Below are 19,522 nucleotides of genomic sequence, written 5' to 3' on the forward strand. Positions count from 1 at the left end.
ACTGTGCCCAATACTCCAGGTGGGGCCTCACTGATGCCTTGTATAATTGCAACAATACATCCTTCCCTTTATATTCTACTCCTTTAGCTATAAATGCCACCATCCTGCTTTCTTTATTATCTGCTGTAGCTGCATGCCAGTTTTCTGTGACTCATGAAGAAGGGCACCCAGATCCCTCTGCACCGGAACACCCCAAAGACCTCTCCTCATTTAGATAATCAGCTGCCTTCCCGCTTTTCCGACCAAAATACGTGACGTGACATGCCTCATGTAGTCCAACCAGTGCTTTTGTAGTGAGGCTCTGCTTCTCATTGATTTGCTTTGAAATTCTGCAAGGCAGCTGATGATTCTTCAGCTAGTTGTTTGGTAGTACAGCACTCGAGTATTTCTGGGGCAAAATAGAGAGACCTTCTTTTGTCAAAGCATCTTGTTTTGCACTCATCAGGACATTTGTAAGCATGGCAGTATGAGAAAAATGAACAAATTGACACTGAGAAGAGAGTGCTGATTGGTTAGCACAGTGATTAGCACTGCTGCCTCTCAGCGCCAGGGACCCCGGTTCAATTCCCAGCTTGGGTCACTGTCTGTGTGGAGTTTGCAATTCTCCCTGTGTCTGCGTGGGTTTCCTCTGGGTGCTCTGGTTTCCTCCCACAGTCCAAAGATGTGCAGGTTAGGTTGATTGGCCATGTTACATTCTCCCTCCGTGTACCCGTACAGGCGCCGGAGTGCGGCGACTCGGGGATTTTCACAGCAACTTCATTGCAGTGTGAATGTAAGCCTACTTGTGACTAATAAATAAACTTTATTGCTATGGAAAATGCACCATGCATTCCTGATGAGTGTAAGGGGAAAAGCTAAGACAAATGTTGTGTTTTTATCCAACAGTACTCAAATTCTGAAGATACAAGGAGGTAAGTAAGGATAAGGAAGAAATCTTTGTTTCACAGGATACATAAGAACATAAGAAATAGGAGCAGGAGTAGGTCATCTAGCCCTTCGAGCCTGCCCCGCCATTCAATAAGATCATGGCTGATCTGTCGCTGCTCAGTTCCACTTTCCCGCCCTCTCCCCATAACCCTTAATCCCCTCTCTTATCAAAAACCCATCAACCCGCGTCTTAAAAATATTTAGTGAGGCAGCCTCCACCACTTCAACGGGCAGAGAATTCCAGAGATTCACCACTCTTTGAGTGAAGAAGTTTCCCCTCAATTCATTTTTAAACCGCCCCCCTTAGTTTAACACTTTCCTTCACCTCCTTCGTTATCCACGGCTTATTACCTCTCCTCCTACTGTCCTTTTTGACCATCGGAATAAATTTCCGCTGAGCACCAAGAAAGATCTCCTGAAGGATCCTCCACTGCTCCTCAACAGACCCTCCCTCCAACGCGCTCCCCCAGTCCACATTTGCCAATTCTTCTCTCATCCTACCGTACTCCCCTCTATTCAAACAAAGGACGCGTGTCCGGGAACCCACTTTCTCCTCCTCCATCTGCACCAGAAACTCCTCCATGCAATGATCACTCTCCCCAAGAGGATCCTTCACCACAAGGTCCCTAATTCTACCCGCCTCATTACATAGCACCAGATCCAAGATAGCTCGCTCCCTCACCCCTGTTGAATTCCCCAGTAGTCGGATATCAGGCTGCGTCTTGTGTGCCCCTTGTGTTTGAGTTCCTATCTGTCCGCTAGCTTATTCCAAAGACGATGGCCGATTCATTCCTTTCATCTGGGAGAGAGCTGAATGATCAGAACACACTGTCTCGTAACAAGGATTCCTCAAAGAAATAACCAGTTGTGCCCTGCCTCTTCGGCTAGATGCTGCCATGGCCATCTCTATTCATGACCACAGTTGTTAGCACTGCTGCCTCACAGCACCAACGACCCGGGTTCGATTCCCTGCTCGGCTCACTGTCTGTATGGAGTTTACACATTCCCCCCATGTCTGCGTGGGTTTTCTCCGGGTGCTCCGGTTTTCTCCCACTGTCCAAAGATATGCGGGTTTGGTGAATTGGCCATGCTAAATTGCTGCCGAGTGTCGGGGACGAGCATGGGGTTAGGGGGATAGGACCTAGTAGTGCAGACTTGATGGGCTGAATGGTCTCCTTCTGCACTGTCGGATTCTATTCTATTCTGGCTGTGGCCTGATGCAAGAGTTGGCACTATTCTCACTGTAGATAGAAGGTGAGTACATGTTGGAAGAAGCACCAGGAAGGAAGGAATTTGCATTTATATTGCAATCTTATAACGCTTCTAAAGGCTTTACAGACTGTTATTTACCACTCTGAAGTGTCATCACACTTGTAGGAAATGCAGCAGTCAACTGGTGCACTATACAGAAAAAAAAGTTGAATGACCAGATAATTGTTTAAGTTGCCAACTTAAAGCCCTCTCAAGGTGGGAGAAAGAATAACCTGGGTTTTACTGGAAAGGTGGCATTTTCTGATCAGATAACTTGGAATTATAGAATCCCTACAGTGTACAAGGAGGCCATTCGGCCCATTGAGTCCACATCAAACACCATCCCACCCAGACCCCATCCCTGCAACCCCACATGTTTACCCTGCTAATCTCCCCACACCAGGGCCAACTGAGCATGGCCAATCCACCTAACCTGGTCACCCGTTGTCTGGTTTGCTTTTCAGAAGGATTGTGCCACCTCTTGGATATTTTCATTCAGCAAGCAGTGTGTATTGCCTGGTCAGAGCTGGTGTATAAACTATGACAAGCCTTGCTCAGAGCAGTGCTCCCCCTGATCTCTTCCTTTCTCTCTTGAATGCTGGTGAGATAGGTATCTTCAGTGAAAGGATTTGCTGTCTCAGTGAGGTTGCCTCAAACTGCCTTCCAGCATCCTGCGTTCCTGTTGAGCTTCTGACACAGATCAGAAAGTTGCAGGTTTCATGCTCACTTTGTGCAGAGCTCGTCGGCCTCCAGACTTGTGGGGGGGGGGGGAAATGGGGAAACTGTGTCACATCCGGCCTTAGTTCTCCAGGATAGGGAGTCAGAAATACAATCCAGACTTTCCATCTCCTAACTGCTTTGCAGTGACTGCCGCTGGATCGTGACAAGGGGGACCCGTCTTTGCCTCGTTTAAGAATGGTCACCTGGGTGAGATGCAAGAAACTGATCCCAGTGTAGACAGAGGAAATGGAAGCCAATTGGATTGGGAAGCGAAAGGGTAGCTGGCAAATGGCAGCAACTGAACAGTTGAAAACAGAGCTAGAATGTGATGAGCTGCTTCCTGTCAGATTTCTTTTCTCTACCTTTCTTTCTCATTTTAGTTTTACACTGCCTGGACGCCACCCCTCCCTCTGCTTCCTGTCCCCTCAGTGCCTGATCCTCCCCCTTCCCTCTGCCTGGTCCCCTTTCCTCCTCCTCCTCTCCTCCACCCTCTCTCCCCTCCCTCTGCCTGACCCCCTGCCCCTTGATGTTTCAGTCACCCGTCTTAAACAAGCTGTGCAGAAATGTCTCAGAAAACCCTGTAGTTTTACCAAAGAGCTTCGGGGGAGAATGTAAGTGCCAAATCATTCCGCCACAATCGAATGCTGTGTTTATTTGTGATCGAGTTACTTCAGGAGCTTCTGAATCGAGAAGCAACCATCAGGTTTCAGATGAATGATTTAGTGGGTTACTTTGTGCACTCTTGTTTTATATTGCAAAAAAAAATTGTGTAACCTCTGTTACATATTTTTAATCACATTCCAGGTAAATATTTTTTAATCATTGCAATGAAAAGGTACCTGTCATTTGTATGTACATTTATATTGTAATATTGCAGATATATATTTAAAAGAGAAAATGGGCCTGTATTGTGTCGTATTGTACTGATGAGCTGTTGCATTAGATTGCAGGTCAGTTTAATAAATAAAAGGAAAACATTCTGAATACGGGTGCATTGTACACAGCGGAGGAACCAGCTTAGAGCCTGAGCTCTCCTCCCTCAGAAGCTGTATGATTGTAAGTACAGCTTCTCTCTCTCTGACGAACCTGAATAGTAGAGCCTTATTTTTTAAGTCTGTGTTGAGCAGTACATTTTTTCATGTGTTCTTTAGAAAGATATGAAAACTCGATGTACCCACATACATATGTTGTTTTAACAGAATTGAGTTTGCCCATTTCTTTCCCCCCCATCTTCTAAAGCTTATTTTGAGGTACCAGTAACTCTTTGCTCCCTCATCCCGATGGTGGGGGAGCCCAGAACCAGGGGTCACGTCTGACGATTCAGGATAGATCATTTCAGACGAGATGAGATAATTCTTCACCCAAAGCGTGGTGAGCCTGTGGAATTCATTACCACAGGAAGTAGTCGATGCCAAAATATTTGATGTATTCAAGAGGCAGCTGGGTATAGCACTTGAAGTGAACGGAATCAAAGGTTATAGGGAGAAAGGATTAATCTATTGAGTGGGACAGTCAGCCATGATTGTGATGAATGGCGGATCAGGCTCGAAGGACCTCCTCCTACTCCTTTCTTCCATATAAAAGTAAAGCAAAATGTATTTATTAGTCAAAATTAAGGCTTACATTAACACTGTAATGAAATTACTGTGAAATTCCTCGAGTCGCCACACTCCGGTGCCTGTTCGGGTCACTGCATGTAACCAGCATGCCTTTCAGACTGTGGGAGGAAACGGGAACACCCGGTAGAAACCCACGGAGACACGGGGAGAAATTAACCCGCGTCCCTGGCACTATGAGACAGCAGTGCTTGCCACCGTGCTGTTCATGTTACTTCGATGTTTCTATCCAAGTATAGTTGGCAGGTTATTTGGCCTTTTTAAGCATCGCATCTGTCACTGTTAAGTCCAGTCGTGTGCTTACTGAATGTTTACCTGTGCACTTCCCCATGGGAGGAGAGGGAGGGTGAAATGAGTGAGTAGTGAGAGCACAGGCCGTTCTCCACCCTCCTGACCTATAGGAGGGGCTGCAGCATCCATTACTGCCATCAGAGTTGAAGTAAGTTGGCACGATTGAGGCATTGAATTGTGGACCTTGCTTTCTGCATGAGTTACTTGCTGTCAGCAGCACTGGAGAATTGGCTTGCCGTGTCTTTCTTAATTGGGACTTGTGGGACACTGAAGCTGGTATCAGATTTTACACCCCATTGCTCTACGTTTCAGACTGGGTTCTGCACGGGTTTGCGTTATGTGTCTACACTTTCAAACGCCGAACACCGGTTTCCTGCACCCCTGAAATTATTGGCAATTAACTGCTGCTTCCCAATATACCTTGCCGCTGCTTTCATGATCTCCACAGTGTGTTCTGCTCTTAAAGTTTATTTATTTATTAGTCACAAATAGGCTTACGTTATCATTACAATGAAGTTACTGTGAAAATTCCTTCGGCGCACACTCCGCTGCCTGTTCGGGTACACTGAGGGAGAATTTAGCACCTAACCAGCACGTCTTTTGGACTGTGGGAGGAAACCGGAGCACCTGGAGGAAACCCAAGCAGACACAAGGAGAACGTGCAGACTCCACACAGATGGTGACCCAAGCCGGGAATCGAACGCGGGTCCCTGGACGTTGAGGCAGCAGTGCTAACCACCGTGCCACCATACTGCCCTATGTTGGAATGTTACGAAGTGAAATGTAAATACAAGTTCTTTTCCCCCTCCCCTCTTCTCTGAGGCATTGTTCCTCCATCAAGCCTTTTCAACATGGAAATATGGTATCATCACATACTGGGTGCAACTGATTTTATTGTTGCTTTAGTTGGCTGAAATTGGAGTATTGATACTCCTTATAAATCATAGTAAGAAGTCTCTCAATGCCAGGTTAAAGTCCAACAAACTTATTTGGTATTACCAAGGAGCTTTCGGAGTGCTGCTCCTTCATCACGTGAGTGGGTTCACAAACGGGACATATGTAGACACAGACTCAATTGCAAGATAATGGTTGGAATGCGAGTCTTTACGAGAATACCTGTAAAGACTTGCATTCCAACCATTACTTTGCAATTGAGTCTGTGTCTTTATATGCCCTGTTTGTGAACCCAACTCTCCACTCGCCTGATGAAGGAGCAGTGCTCTGAAAGCTCGTGATAACAAATAAATCTGCTGAACTTTAACCTGGTGTTTGAGACTTCTTACTGTGCCCAGCTCAACGCTGGCATCTCTACATCATGGCTACTCTATCAGCCGTGTAACAGGTGATTGCAGCCCAGGGTTGCAGTATATTTTCGGGAGTAATGTAGTTAAGACCCTGAATTTTACCCACCTCACTGCAATATGATCTTGAGTTCACAGGAAACCAAAAGTTTTGCCCTTTCAATCTTTGAGGTCTTTTTCTGTTGAGTTCTTTAAGTGGGTACAGACAGTAGCAGGATGAGAAGCAAATCAAATTCACAATGCTGTTCCACCATTCTGTATCAGAGCTTGATCTGCATTCCTTATCTCCGGATACTCTTCCGTAACAAAAATCTGCTGGTTTCATTGATCAGAACATTGACTACAGGAGTTGGGACATCTTGTTGAAGTTGTACAAGACATTGGTAGGGACACATTTGGAATACTGTGTACAGTTCTGGTCACCCTATTATATTATTAAGCTAGAAAGAGTGCAGAAAAGATTTACTCGAATGCTACCAGGATTGGATGGCTTGAGTTATAAGGAGAGGCTGGATAGACTGGGACTTTTTTCCCTGGAGTGTAGGGGGTGATCTTACAGAGGTCTATAAAATAATGAGGGGCATAGATAAGCTAGCTAGTCAATATCTTTTCCCAAAGGTAGGGGAGGCTAAAACTAGAGACCATAGGTTTAAGGTGACAGGGCAGAGATACAAAAGGGTCCAGAGGGGCAGCCTTTTCATATAGAGGGTGGCGAGTGTCTGGAACGAGCTGCCAGAGGTAATAGTACAGGCGGGTACAATTTTGTCTTTTAAAAAATGTTTAGACAGTTACGTGGGTATGATGGGGTTATGGGGATAGGGCCTGAGTCGAATTGTGGTCGGTGCAGATTCAATGAGCCAAATGGCCTCCATCTGTAGGGATTTTATGATTTTAGTTAAGCTTAGTTTTGTTTATTAGGTCACAAGTGGGCTTACATTAACACTGCAATGAACATATTGTGAAATTCCCCTAGTCACCACACTCTCGCAGCTATTCGGGTACACTGAGGGAGAATTTAGCATGGCCAATGTACCTAACCAGCACATCTTTCGGACTATGGGAGGAAACCGGAGCCACTGTGGCACCCAAAGTTAGGCAACAAAATACAGCTTGTCCAGTGGAATATGCAAAGACAAAGAGTAAATAAGCAGTGTGTGATACTGGGTAGTCAACTGACACTGGCGAGATGGTCTGAATAGGCACCTGTACTGTAAAGTGTGACAGCACGTACAATTTCATAGGATCCTACTGTGCAGAAGGAGGCCATTTGGTCCATCAAGTCCGCACCAACCACAATCCCATCCAGGCCCTATCCCCATAACCCTATGCATTTATCCCAGCTAATCCCCCTGACACTAAGCGGCAATTTAGCATAGCCAATTCACCTTCCCAGCACATCTTTGGATTGTGGAAGGAAACCTGAGGAAACCTGCGCAGACACGGGGTGAACATGCAGACTATGCATAGACCTGAGGCTGGAATCGAACCTGGGTCCCTGGCGCTGTGAGGCAGCAGTGCTAACCACTGTGCCGCTCTTAACCAGCTGGATTGTCAACTGACACACAGACAGGGGTAGAACATGCAAACTTCACGCATACAGTGACCCAAGCTGGAAATCTAACCTGAGTCCCTGATGCAGTGAGGCAGCAGTGTTAGCCACTGTGCCACCATGCTGTCTTGGAACGTTTGTACAGCAAACAACACATCTGCCTTGAGCTCTGGGGCTTGTGGTAGTCACTTCAGGTAGTTCAGGTGCTCATTGGAATGTGTATCTGAGCCAATCTTAAGCAGTTGTGGACAGTGCGTGGCACCGTCCCATTTAAGAATGGGTAGTGGTACAGTGAGAATGATATACAGATATTCACAGAAACTGAAAGGGCATATTGAAATCCAGGAGTGTTTTTAAATTAACACGGAATGAGCAGATCTGCTGTGAAATGTGAGAGAAGATAGCATAGCCAAGATAGTATGTAGATGAAAGGCTTAGTGGGGCAACTTCGGAGATGCTTGTCGAATCACCACTGGACTTATGTCATTCAGTCGGTTGAGCAGTCTATCCCTCTGAGCAATACATGACTGACAGTTGAGGAGCAGTTGAGGTTCTTGCAGGAATTGAGCCACTTTGCAAAAGTCTGCTCTGGGAACTACAAAGCAAATGGACAGAAAAAAAGACTGCTAAGGATAAATGCAATTGACGATCCTTTAATTTATTTGGAGTACTGTGTACAGTTTTGGTCTCCTTACATGAGAAAGGATAGACGAGCACTGGAGGGGGTGCAGAGGAGATTCACTAGGTTGATTCCAGAGTTGAGAGGGTTGGCTTATGAGGACAGACTGGGGCTGTATTCATTGGAATTCAGGAGAATAAAGGGGGAATCTTAGAAACATATAAGATTATGAAGGGAATAAGTAAGGCAGAAGCAGGGAGATTGTTTCCACTGGCAGGTGAAAGTAGAACTTGGGGGGGGCATAGTCCTAAATCTGCTCTACCTCATTTTGAGACTGAGTTGAGGAGGAACTTCTCCACACAAAGGATTGTGAATCTGTGGAATTCCCTGCCCAGTGAAGCTACCTCATTGAATGTTTTTAAGGTAAGGATAGATACATTTTTGAACAATAAAGGAATTACGGGTTATGTGAGCGAGTGGGTAAGTGGAGCTGAGTCCATGAAAGATCAGCCATGATCTTATTGAATGGCAGAGCAGGCTCGAGGGGTTAGATGGCCTACTCCTGCTCCGAGTTCTTATGTTCTTGAGTGCAACAGGAGCAGCAGTCGTCTACTTGAGTAACCTGTATATTTAAATAGTTTTTAGCCTGAGAAATGGCTGGTTGTTGGCATTCAGGACCTTTTTAATTGAAGTTGAGATTAAAGGAACAGCTTAGATTTGAATACTTTCTGAAATCACTGAAGTTTATAAGGAGCAGAATTAGGCCACTTGGCCAATCGCGTCTGCCCCACCATTCGATCATAGCTGATATGCTCCTCATCCCCATTTTCCTGCCTTCTCCCCATAACCCTTCAACCCATTACCAATTAAAATCTGTCTAACTCCCCCTTAAATTGACTCACTGTCCCAGCATCTGCTGCATTTTGGGGTAGTGAATTCCTCAGATTTGTTTCTCCTCAACTTTGTTTTAAATTTGCTACCCCTTATCCATCCTAGAATGCCCCACAAGAGGAAGCATCTGCTTCAGGTCTATTTTATCCATACCTTTTATAATCTTATACGCCTCAATTTGATCTCCCCTCATTCTTCTAAATTCCAGAGAGCATAGGCCTAAACTGTTCAGTCTCTCTTCAGGTGAAATATAGAATCCGTACAGTGCAGAAAGAGGCCATTCGGCCCATTGAGTCTGCGCTGACCACAACTCCACACAGGCCCTATCTGCACATATTTACCTCGCTAATCTCCCTGCCACTAAGGAGGAATTTAGCATAGCCGATCCACCTAACCCTGCACCCTTGGACTGTGGGAAGAAATCAGAGCACCCGGAGGAAACCCACGCAGACACGGGGAGAACGTGCAGACTCCACACAGGCAGTGACCCAAGGCCGGAATGGAACCCAGGTCCCTGGTGTTGTGAGGCAGCAGTGCTAACCACTGTGCCATCCCACCTGTCCACTTGTTTTAGCAGGTATGATGGAACAATGATTGAAATAGGTAAAATTTGAAAGCAAGATGTTTAGAATGAAAGAGAAGTCCAAGCGCTAGCTGGTGTGTGCCGATTGGCCTGAGTACCTTTGGATTGAGATACGTGAGTAGTTGTGGATGAGACAGAGTACATGAATGAGTGAGAGAATCTGGTGAACTGATGCGATGACAATAATCTCTCCTTGAATGTCAACAAAATGAAGCAGATTGTCATCGACTTCAGGAAGTGGAAAGGAGGACATTCCCTTGTGAATGAAGATGAAGTAGAAATGGTTGAGAGCTTTGGGTTTTTAGATGTCCACATCACCAACAACCTGTCTTGGTCCCCCCACGCTGACATTATAGTTAAGAAAACCCACCAACGCCTCTACTTTCTCAGAAGACTAAGGAAATTTGGCATGTCAACTATGACTCTGACCAACTTTTACAGATGTACCATAGCATTCTTTCTTCTTGTATCACAACTTGGTATGGCTCCTGCTCTGCCCAAGATCGCAAGGAACTACAAAAGGCCGTGAATGCAGCCCAATCCATCACGCAAACCAGCCTCCCATCCATTGACTCTGTCTACACTTCTCGCTGCCTCGGCAAAGCAATTAAGGACTCCACGCTCCCCAGACATTTTCTCTTCCACCTTCTTCCATCGGGAAAAATATACAAAAGACTGAGATCACGCACCAACCGGCTCAAGGACAGCTTCTTCCCTGCTGCCGTCAGACTTTTGAATGGACCTACCTTGCACTAAGGTGATCTTTCTCTGCACCCTAGCCATAACTGTAACATTACATTCTGCTCTGTCTCGTCATCTCCTCTGTGAATGGTATGCTTTGTCTGTGTACCGTGCAAGAAACGATACTTTTCATTATGTTAATGCATGTAACAATGATAAATCAAATCAGAAAAGTTGTGCATGCGTGTGGGGGGTGGGGGGGGCGGTAGAGAGGGGAGGGAAGCTGCTGGGGTGAGGACAGAGTGGTAAAAGCCTGTCAAGTCCCCACCTGACATACAGGAAGAACAATCACTTGAGTGAGGCATGATTGGCCACCAAGGATGGGGGAGGAGGGGTTTCCTTAAATGAATCAGATGGATTTAAACTGATTTGTCAATGGGAGAGACGCTGGGGTAGAGCAAGGTGCACTTGGAGGAACAACCATCATTTCTGTCGCGAATGATGGTGAAAGTTGGAGGGATAGAAGGGGGCCGAAATGGAAATTGTTTATGGAGTACCGATACACTTAACATTAATGCATGAGCAATTAGGTTGTAGCTGCAGCTACAGGTATCACTTCAGGGTGGTACAGTGGTTAGCGCTGCTGCCTCACAGCGCCAGGATCCTGAGTTTGATTCCCGGCTTGGATTGCTATCTGGACGGAGTTTGCACATTCTCCCCATGTCTGCACAGACATGTAGCAAATGCAATTTAAAGTTTATTTATTAGTGTCATAAGTAGGCTTATGTTAACACCGCAATGAAGTTACTGTGAAAGTCGCCACACTCTGGCGCCTGTTTGGGTACACTGAGGGAAAATTTAGCATCTAACCAGCATGTCTTTCGGACTGTGGGAGGAAACTGGAGCATCCGGACAGCGTAGTGGTGTAATGTTCAGTCTTTTGGAATTCTTCAGGGAGTTGACAACATACTTAATTCCGAAAGACTGAACATTACACCGCTACACTGTCCGGATGCTCCAGTTTCCTCCCACAGTTCAAAAGATGTGCTGTGTACCCAAACATGCACCAGAGTGTGGTGACTAGGGGATTTTCACAGTAACTTCATTGTGGTGTTAATGTAAGCCTTTTTGTGATACTAATAAATAAACTTTAACTGAAATTGTATTTGCTACGTGTCTCTCTGTCCTCCTAAAGTCAGGCACTATGGTATACAGCGTCACCAAGCTTTGAATCATCCATAAGCTTCATATTTCACTGTCTTTCAGAAGTTCCATTTAGGCAGTAAATCTCATAATAATTCCTTGGGGAGTTGACAACATACTTAATTCTGAAAGACTGAACATTACACCACTACACTGTCTTTATCCTTTCGCCAATTCTGGATCCAAATTTTCACTGTCCCCATGAGGTAGCATGCTAATCATAGAATCCCTCCATGCAGAAGGAGGCCATTGAGCCCATCTGGCATCTGTTGAGGTACACTGAGGGAGAATTTAATATCTAACCAGCACGTCTTTTGGACAGTGGGAGGAAACTGGAGCACCCGGAGGAAACCCACGCAGACACGGGGAGACCCCACACAGATAATGACCCAAGCTGGGAGTTGAACCTGGGTCCCTGGCACCGTGGAGGCAGCAGTGCTGACCATTGTGTAGGGAGGGGTGGCAGTGCTAACTGCGTGTGGGGCAGCAGTGCCTGTGCCACTGTGCTGCCTTTGATTGAGGGATAATAATTCCCAGGACCCCAGGTAGAGCTCCCCTGCCCCTCTTTGAAGTGGTGCCATGGAATGTTTTGCATCTGGCCAAGCAGGCAGGTGGAGTCTCGGTTTAGCGTCGCGTCTGAAAGAGAGCGCAGTGCTCCCTGGATCTTGTGCTGTCTGCCCAGCCAAGACCGGTGATGCATAGCCGACGTGACTGCTTAGCAGCCGGCGGTGTTGTCACTTGTGTGGAATGAGTCATCAGAGAGTTATTGAGCTGACCTCTCTGCTATTACGAAACATGTTTTCACTCCATAAATGGGGCGTGGTGCTTTTATCCATGTGCTGTTCCCAAGCATGTTGCTCTTGCAACATTTTAGGATCTGTCATTATTGTCGTGCACACTATCCTCAGTTGCCTCATTTTCCAGTCAAGAAATAAACAACTCCCAGATTTTGGGGAATTATCACGGAATGCCGTGCAGAGCCTGCACTTTTTAAGGCAGGCTTGGTTATGATAATCTGACGTGTCTCATTGATGAGAGGTTTCTTAAGAGAGAGTATGTAAACAATATCTCAAACAATCAGTCATATCAATTATCCCACAGCAATAACAGTCATTCTGAAGGACAGTGCTGTTGTAAAACACATGGCAATGATTTGACTTTTTAAAACAGGGCAGCATTCTTCGCTGTTAGATCTTCTGAGTACCTGGCTTCAGTTCTCATTTGTAAACTTGGCTAGAGTAGTCGGTTGATTGCAGATCTGATTTTCTGTATACAACAGCATTCTCCCCTTCAGCTGGGGGAAACTGGAAAATGGCAATAAAAGTGGGAATTTTTCTTCTTTCATGGGACGAGTACATCGTGGACAGAGGCCATCCCTAATTGCCCTTGAATAGATGGTGTCAGCAGCTGTAGTCCATGTGACATAGGTCCATCCATGGTGCTGATAGGAACGGAGTCCCAGGGATTTGATCCAGCGATGGTGATATGAATCATAGAATTCTACAGTGCAGTAGGAGGCCATTCAGCCCATTGGGTCTGTACCTACACAATCCCTATCCCCACCCCATGGATTTACCCTTGCTAGTCCCCCTGACACTTGTGGCAATTTAGCACAGCCAGTGTACCTAACCTGTATACCTTTGGAGTGTGGGAGGAAACCAGAGCACCCGGAGGAAACCCACACAGACATGGGGAGAAAGTGCAGGCTCCACACAGTAACTCGAGCCAGGAATCTAACTTGGGTTCCTGGCACTGAGGCAGCAGTGCTAACCATCCATTGTTGCATGGTTTTTGCAAAGTTGTCAGATATTTTATATTTTCCATTGGATTATAACTTCAAGTATCTCAGGCCTTACTTTTTTTATATGTATAAATATGTATATTACACATCTATAGTATGCGTTGTTACAGTGGAGTGAGTGAAGGTTTACAATGTCAAATGAGGTACCAATCAAGCGAGACTGCTTTGTCCTGGATGGTTGATTTGATTTATTATTGTCACATATATTAACATACAGTGAAAAGTATTGTTTTTTGCACGCCATATAGACATAGAGAAGGAAATGAGAGAATGCAGAATGTAGTGTTACAGTCATAGCTAAGGCATATCAAAAGATCAACTCAATGTACGTCCATTCAAAAGTCTGACAACGGCAGGGAAGAAGCTGTTCTTGAGTCGGTTGGTACATGACTTTAGACTTTTGTAGCTTTTTCCGGAATGAAGAAGCTGGAAGAGAGAATGTCCGGAGTGCATGGGACCGTTAACTATGCTACTTTGTTGAGACAGCGGGGAGTGTAGAAAGATGGATGGGAGGCCGGTTTGTATGGTGGGGATGCTGGTTTGCGTGACAGTGTCAAGGTTCTCGAGTGTTGTTGGAGCTGCACTCACCCAGGCAGGTGGAGAGCATTCCATCACACTCCTGACTTGAGCCTTACAAGTGGGAAAACTTTAGGAGGGAATCGCTTGCCTCGAATACCCCACCTCGTGCCTGCTTGTGCAATCACAATATGTATAGTTACGTTGCTGGCAATGTCGATGGTTGGGTGGATGTGAGATGTTACAATGATTACAGTGTCAAGGAATGAGACTTTTTCTGGTGGAGATGATTACTGCCTTTGTAGCACAAGTATTACTTACTTTAAAGGGGTGCATAGGATGCCAGCCAAGCGGGCTTGTGTGTTCTGGCTGGCATTGAAGAGAATCCTCTGGTAGCTAGTGTTTATATTGCTGGGTCCAGTTCAGTTTCCGGTCAATGGCAATCCCCAGAATATTGATAGCAGGGGATTCAGTGATGGTAATGCCATTGAATGTCAAAGGTTTTAAGTTTATTTATTAGTGTCACAAGTAAGCTTACATTAACATTGTAATGAAGTTACCATGAGAATCCCCGAGTTGTTTGGCAATTGTTTGGGTACAGAATTTAACATGGCCAATACACCTAACCATCATGTCTTTTGGACTGTGGGAGGAAACAGGGCACCTGGAGGAAACCCACGCAGACATGGGGAGAACATGCAGCCTCCACACAGACAGTGACCAAAGTCGAGAATCAAACTTAGGTCCCTGATATTGTGAGGCCACAGTGCTGACCAATGTGCCACTGTGCCGTTCTGATAATCCTTATCAAAATGACCTCGTTTTAGTGACTGAGGTGGACCCGAGGGACAATTGACAATTGCAGGTGGTGGGGAGGGTAGGGTAGAATGTGCTGAGCTGTGTTTGCACAGCTTTGCTTCACATTGTTCTCCTAATTGAAGTGAGTTTGGCAGGATTAGTGAAAGATAAGGATTTTAAATCTTGTTTTCATTATAAGCAATGAGATTAGATAAAAACACAGTTTTGCCAGAAGGAAGGATAATCTCTTGCAAGCAAATAAATTAATTTGGATGCAAATGCACAAGGCAGGCAGAACTACAGCTCAGCCCCAAGCAAGGGCAAACAAAGCATTCCCCTCCACCTGAGCAAGCAGTTACCATGAACCCAGCACATACAGAATATTTTAAAGCAGACAATTGGATGGTCTCTTTTGGAGGATTGGATAGAGTTAGAGGGATAACTGCAAATGTAGATATAAATAACTTGCTTTTATGTAGCATCTTCCATTGCTCTAACATATTCTAAAGTGCTTTACATGTATTTCACAACAGCATTTCCCTTTAGAATGATGATCATTGTTGTGGGGTAATTAATATGAGTGAATGTATGAGATATTATTTATACTCTTTCTTCAGAAACCTGTCATTATTGACACACAAAAATATATTTAAAAAGCACTCTTGTAAAGCAGCGAGTGCAGTAGCCAATTTGCACATCACAATTTCCCAAATACCACTGTATGATAAATCATAAAAGCGTAGAGCGTAGAAGAGGCCCTTTGGCCCATCGAGTCTGCACCAACACATTTAGAAACACCTGAACTCCTACCTAATCCCATCTGCTAGCATTTGGCCCATACCCCTGAATGTTATGATGTGCGAAGTGTTCATCCAGATATTTTTGAAAACACCTCTCTTGGGATGCTAAAGGACAATATAGGGTGGCCAATCCCCCTATCCTGCACATCTTTGGACACTAAGGGGCAAATTAGCATGGTCAGTCCTCCTGACCTGCTCATCTTTGGGCACTAAGGGGCAATTTAGCATGGCCAATCCACCTAACCTACACATCTTTGGACACTAAGAGGCAATTTAGCATGGCCAATCCCCCTAACCTGCACATCTTTGGACACTAAGGGGCAATTTAGCATAGCCAATCCACCTAACCTACACATTTTTGGGCACTAAGGGGTAATTTAGCATGGCCAATCCACCTAACCTACACATCTTTGGACATGAAGGGGCAATTTAGTATGACCAATCCATCTAGCTTCCACATCTTTGGTCACTAAGAGGCAATTTAGAGTCATAGACTCTGCAACATGGTTTACAACATGGAAACAGGCCCTTCGCCCAACTTGTCCATGCTGCCCAGTTTTTACTATTTAGTTGGTCCCAGTTGCCCACATTTGGCCCATATCCTTCTATACCCATCATACCCCTGTAACTGTCTAAATGCTGTTTAAAAGGCAATACTGTATCCGCCTCGACTACTGCCTCTGGAAGCTTGTTTCAGTCACCCACCACCCTCTGTGTGAAAAAATTGCCCCTTGGGACTCTTTTGTATCTCTCTCCTCTCACCTTATACCTGTGCCCTCTAGTTTTAGACTCCCTTACCTTTGGGAAAAGATGTTGACTATCTCGCTGATCTATGTCCCTCATTATTTTATAGACCTCTATAAGATCATCCCTAAGCTTCCTGTGCTCCAGGGGGAAAAAAAGCCCCAGTCTATCCAGCCTCTCCTTTTATTTTATTAAATGTATATAATTTATAAAGTGGACGACAGATGGCACAGTGGTTAGCTCTGCTGCCTCACAGTGCCAGGGACTCGGGTTCAGTTCCTTGCTTGGGTCACTGTCTGTGCGGAGTCTGCACGTTCTTCCCCCCCCCGTGTCTGCGTGGGTTTCCTCCAGGTGCTCCGGTTTCCTCTCACAATCTGAAAGATGTGCTGATTAGGTTGATTGGCCATGAAAAATTGACTCTAGTTTGGGAGGGATTAGCAGGGGTAAATACATGGGATTACCGGGATAAGGCCTATCTTGGCCCGTGGCCCAGAATGTTATGATGTGCTAAGTGCTCATCCAGATCATTTTTAAAGGATATCCGATAATATCAGATAATGGGTGTTGCTGCCCTTGATTGATAGATAAATATTAACCAGGGACAATTCCCTTGTTCTTCCCCGAATAATGCCAGAAAATCTTTTGAGCCCGTTTTGGTTTAATATCTAAAAGATGGTACTTTCAGTGGGGCGACAGCACTTCCTGCACTTGTTTGCCAACCTGGATGACGTACCCAAAGATCTCGAAGTGGGATGTGAACCTTCTAATCCAGAGGGATCTTATTGAATGGCGGGGCAGGCTCGAAGGGCTAGATGGCCTACTCCTGCTCCTATTTCTTATGTTCTTATGTTCTTAAGTCTAAGATAGTTGAATCATAGAATCCTCACAGTACGGAAGGAGGCCGTTCAGCCCATCAAGTCTGCACTGACAACCATCCCACCCAGGCCTTATCCTGGTAATCCCACGTATTTACCCCTGCTTAGCCCGCCCCCCAAACTAGAGTCAATTTTCATGGCCAATCAACCTAACCAGCACATCTTTCAGATTGTGAAACGAAGCTGGAGCACGTAGAGGAAACCCATGCAGACTCTGCACACACAGTCACCCAAGCAAGGAATTGAACCTGGGCCCCTGGCACTGTGAGGCAGCAGAGCTAACCACTGTGCTATCTGTCATCCAGTTTATAAATTATATACATTTAATAAAATTGTACAGTGCTAGTCTACAAATTATAAAGTGTGTGCGACTGGTTGAGGAAGTGGAATGCTTGTTAGTATATTTGATAGTATATTTTGTTGAATGGATAATATCACAACAGTAAGACTTGGACAAATAAAGGCAAGTGCCGTTCATACCACACAGCTGCCAGGCAATGACTATCTTCAACAAGAGATCATCTCCCCATGATGATCAATGGCATTACTTTTGCTGAATCCCCATCAATATTTTGGGGTTACCACTGACCAGAGACTGAACCAGTCATGTAAATGCTGTAGGTACAAGAGCAATCACGATGTGGAGATGCCGGCATTGGACTGGGGTCAACACAGTAAGAAGTCTCACAACACCAGGTTAAAGTCCAACAGGTTTATTTGGTGGTAAATGCCACAAGCTTTCGGAACGTTGTTCCTTCATCAAGTGAGTGGACTCCAAGACTGCTTATGGTACAAGAGCAGGTCAGAGGCTGTGGGACCTGCCACACGTGAGTCACCTCAAGGCACCCCAAAGCCTTCCTCTACAAATCCAAGTCAGGAGTGTGATGGAATACTTTCCACTAGCCAAGACGAATACTGATGCAACAACTCTCAAGAAGCTCAACACCATAGATCATGCTAAATTGCCCCTTCATAAATATGTGGGATTAGGGTGGGATTGTTGTTGGTGCAGACTCGATAGGCCAAATGACCTCTTCCTGCACTGTAGGGATTCTATGATTCTTCCGGTTTTTATCCTCAGTTTCTCCTTCGGTTGTTGCCGGTTCAAGGGTGTCAGGTCTTTGTATCCGAAATCTGTACTTCACCACTTTCCTCCCTCCAATGGTGCTAAGTAACGATTTTGATTCCTTCCTTCGCCTCTTGACCTAGCTGACTCATTGGTCTTTCTGTCCATGAAGATGATGTAGAACAATGCCTGCCATTAACCTTGTTTCAAAAGCTGTTCTCCTCCACGCTTCCGTCAGAGTCCAGAAAAGATGACTTGCACTTGATTGAATAAATTAACTCTAAGACTCGTGAGGACTTGTGCAGCGAAACAGGAGGCCAGTCACCTCAGTCCCAGGGCACTACCCTATTCATCAAGTGCATCATACAGTCAGAATTGACAGTTCACTGACAGCTGCACAAATGCTCAGTGCCATTCGTCACTCCTCAGATGCTAAAGTGGCTTGTGCCACGTGCCACAAGCCCTGGAAAACATCCAGACTTGGGCTAAGTGCCAAGTAGTATTTGTGCCACAGAAGTGCCAGGCAATGACCATCAACAAGAGAGCATTAACCATCACAGAGTGGCACAGTGATTAGCACTGCTGCCTCACAGCGCCAAGGCTCGATTTCTGGTTTGGGTCATTGTCTGTGCAGAGTTTGCACATTCTCCCCTGTGTCTGTGTGGATTTCCTCTAGGTGCTCCAGTTTCCTCCCACAGTGCAAAAGACTGATTAGGTGCACTGGCCATGCTAAATTCCGTACCTGAACAGTTGCCAGAATGTGGCGACGAGGGTACTTCCACAGTAACTTAATTGCAGTGTTAATGTCACCCTACTTGTGTGATACTAATAAATAAACTGAAAACTGACATTCAATGGCATTACCATCGCTGAATCCCCGGCTATCAATATTCTGGGGATTGCCATTGACCAGAAACCGAACTGCACCCAGCAATATAAACACTGTAGCTACCAGAGCAGGTCAGAGGCTGGGAATTCTGCTTGATGCCATCCAGGACACACAAGCCCAGTTGGCTGACATCCCATCCACCCCTTTAAACATTCATTCCTAGTAAGTAATACTTGTGCTACAAAGGCAGTAATTGTCTCCACCAGAAAGAATTATGATCGTCGTAACATCTCACATCCACCCAACCATCAATGTTGCCAGCAACGTAACTGGACCATACGTATTGTGGTTACAAGTGCAGGGAGGAGGTGGGGTGTTTTAGGGCAAGCGATTCCCATTTAACTCTCAAAAGGTTTCTCCACCTGCAAAGCGCAAGTCAGGAGTGTGATGGACTGCTCTCC

The sequence above is a fragment of the Carcharhinus amblyrhynchos genome, chromosome 34 (assembly GCF_965287045.1).
Source record: "Carcharhinus amblyrhynchos chromosome 34, sCarAmb.v2.hapA, whole genome shotgun sequence".
In the NCBI taxonomy this organism is placed as follows: Eukaryota; Metazoa; Chordata; class Chondrichthyes; order Carcharhiniformes; family Carcharhinidae; genus Carcharhinus; species Carcharhinus amblyrhynchos.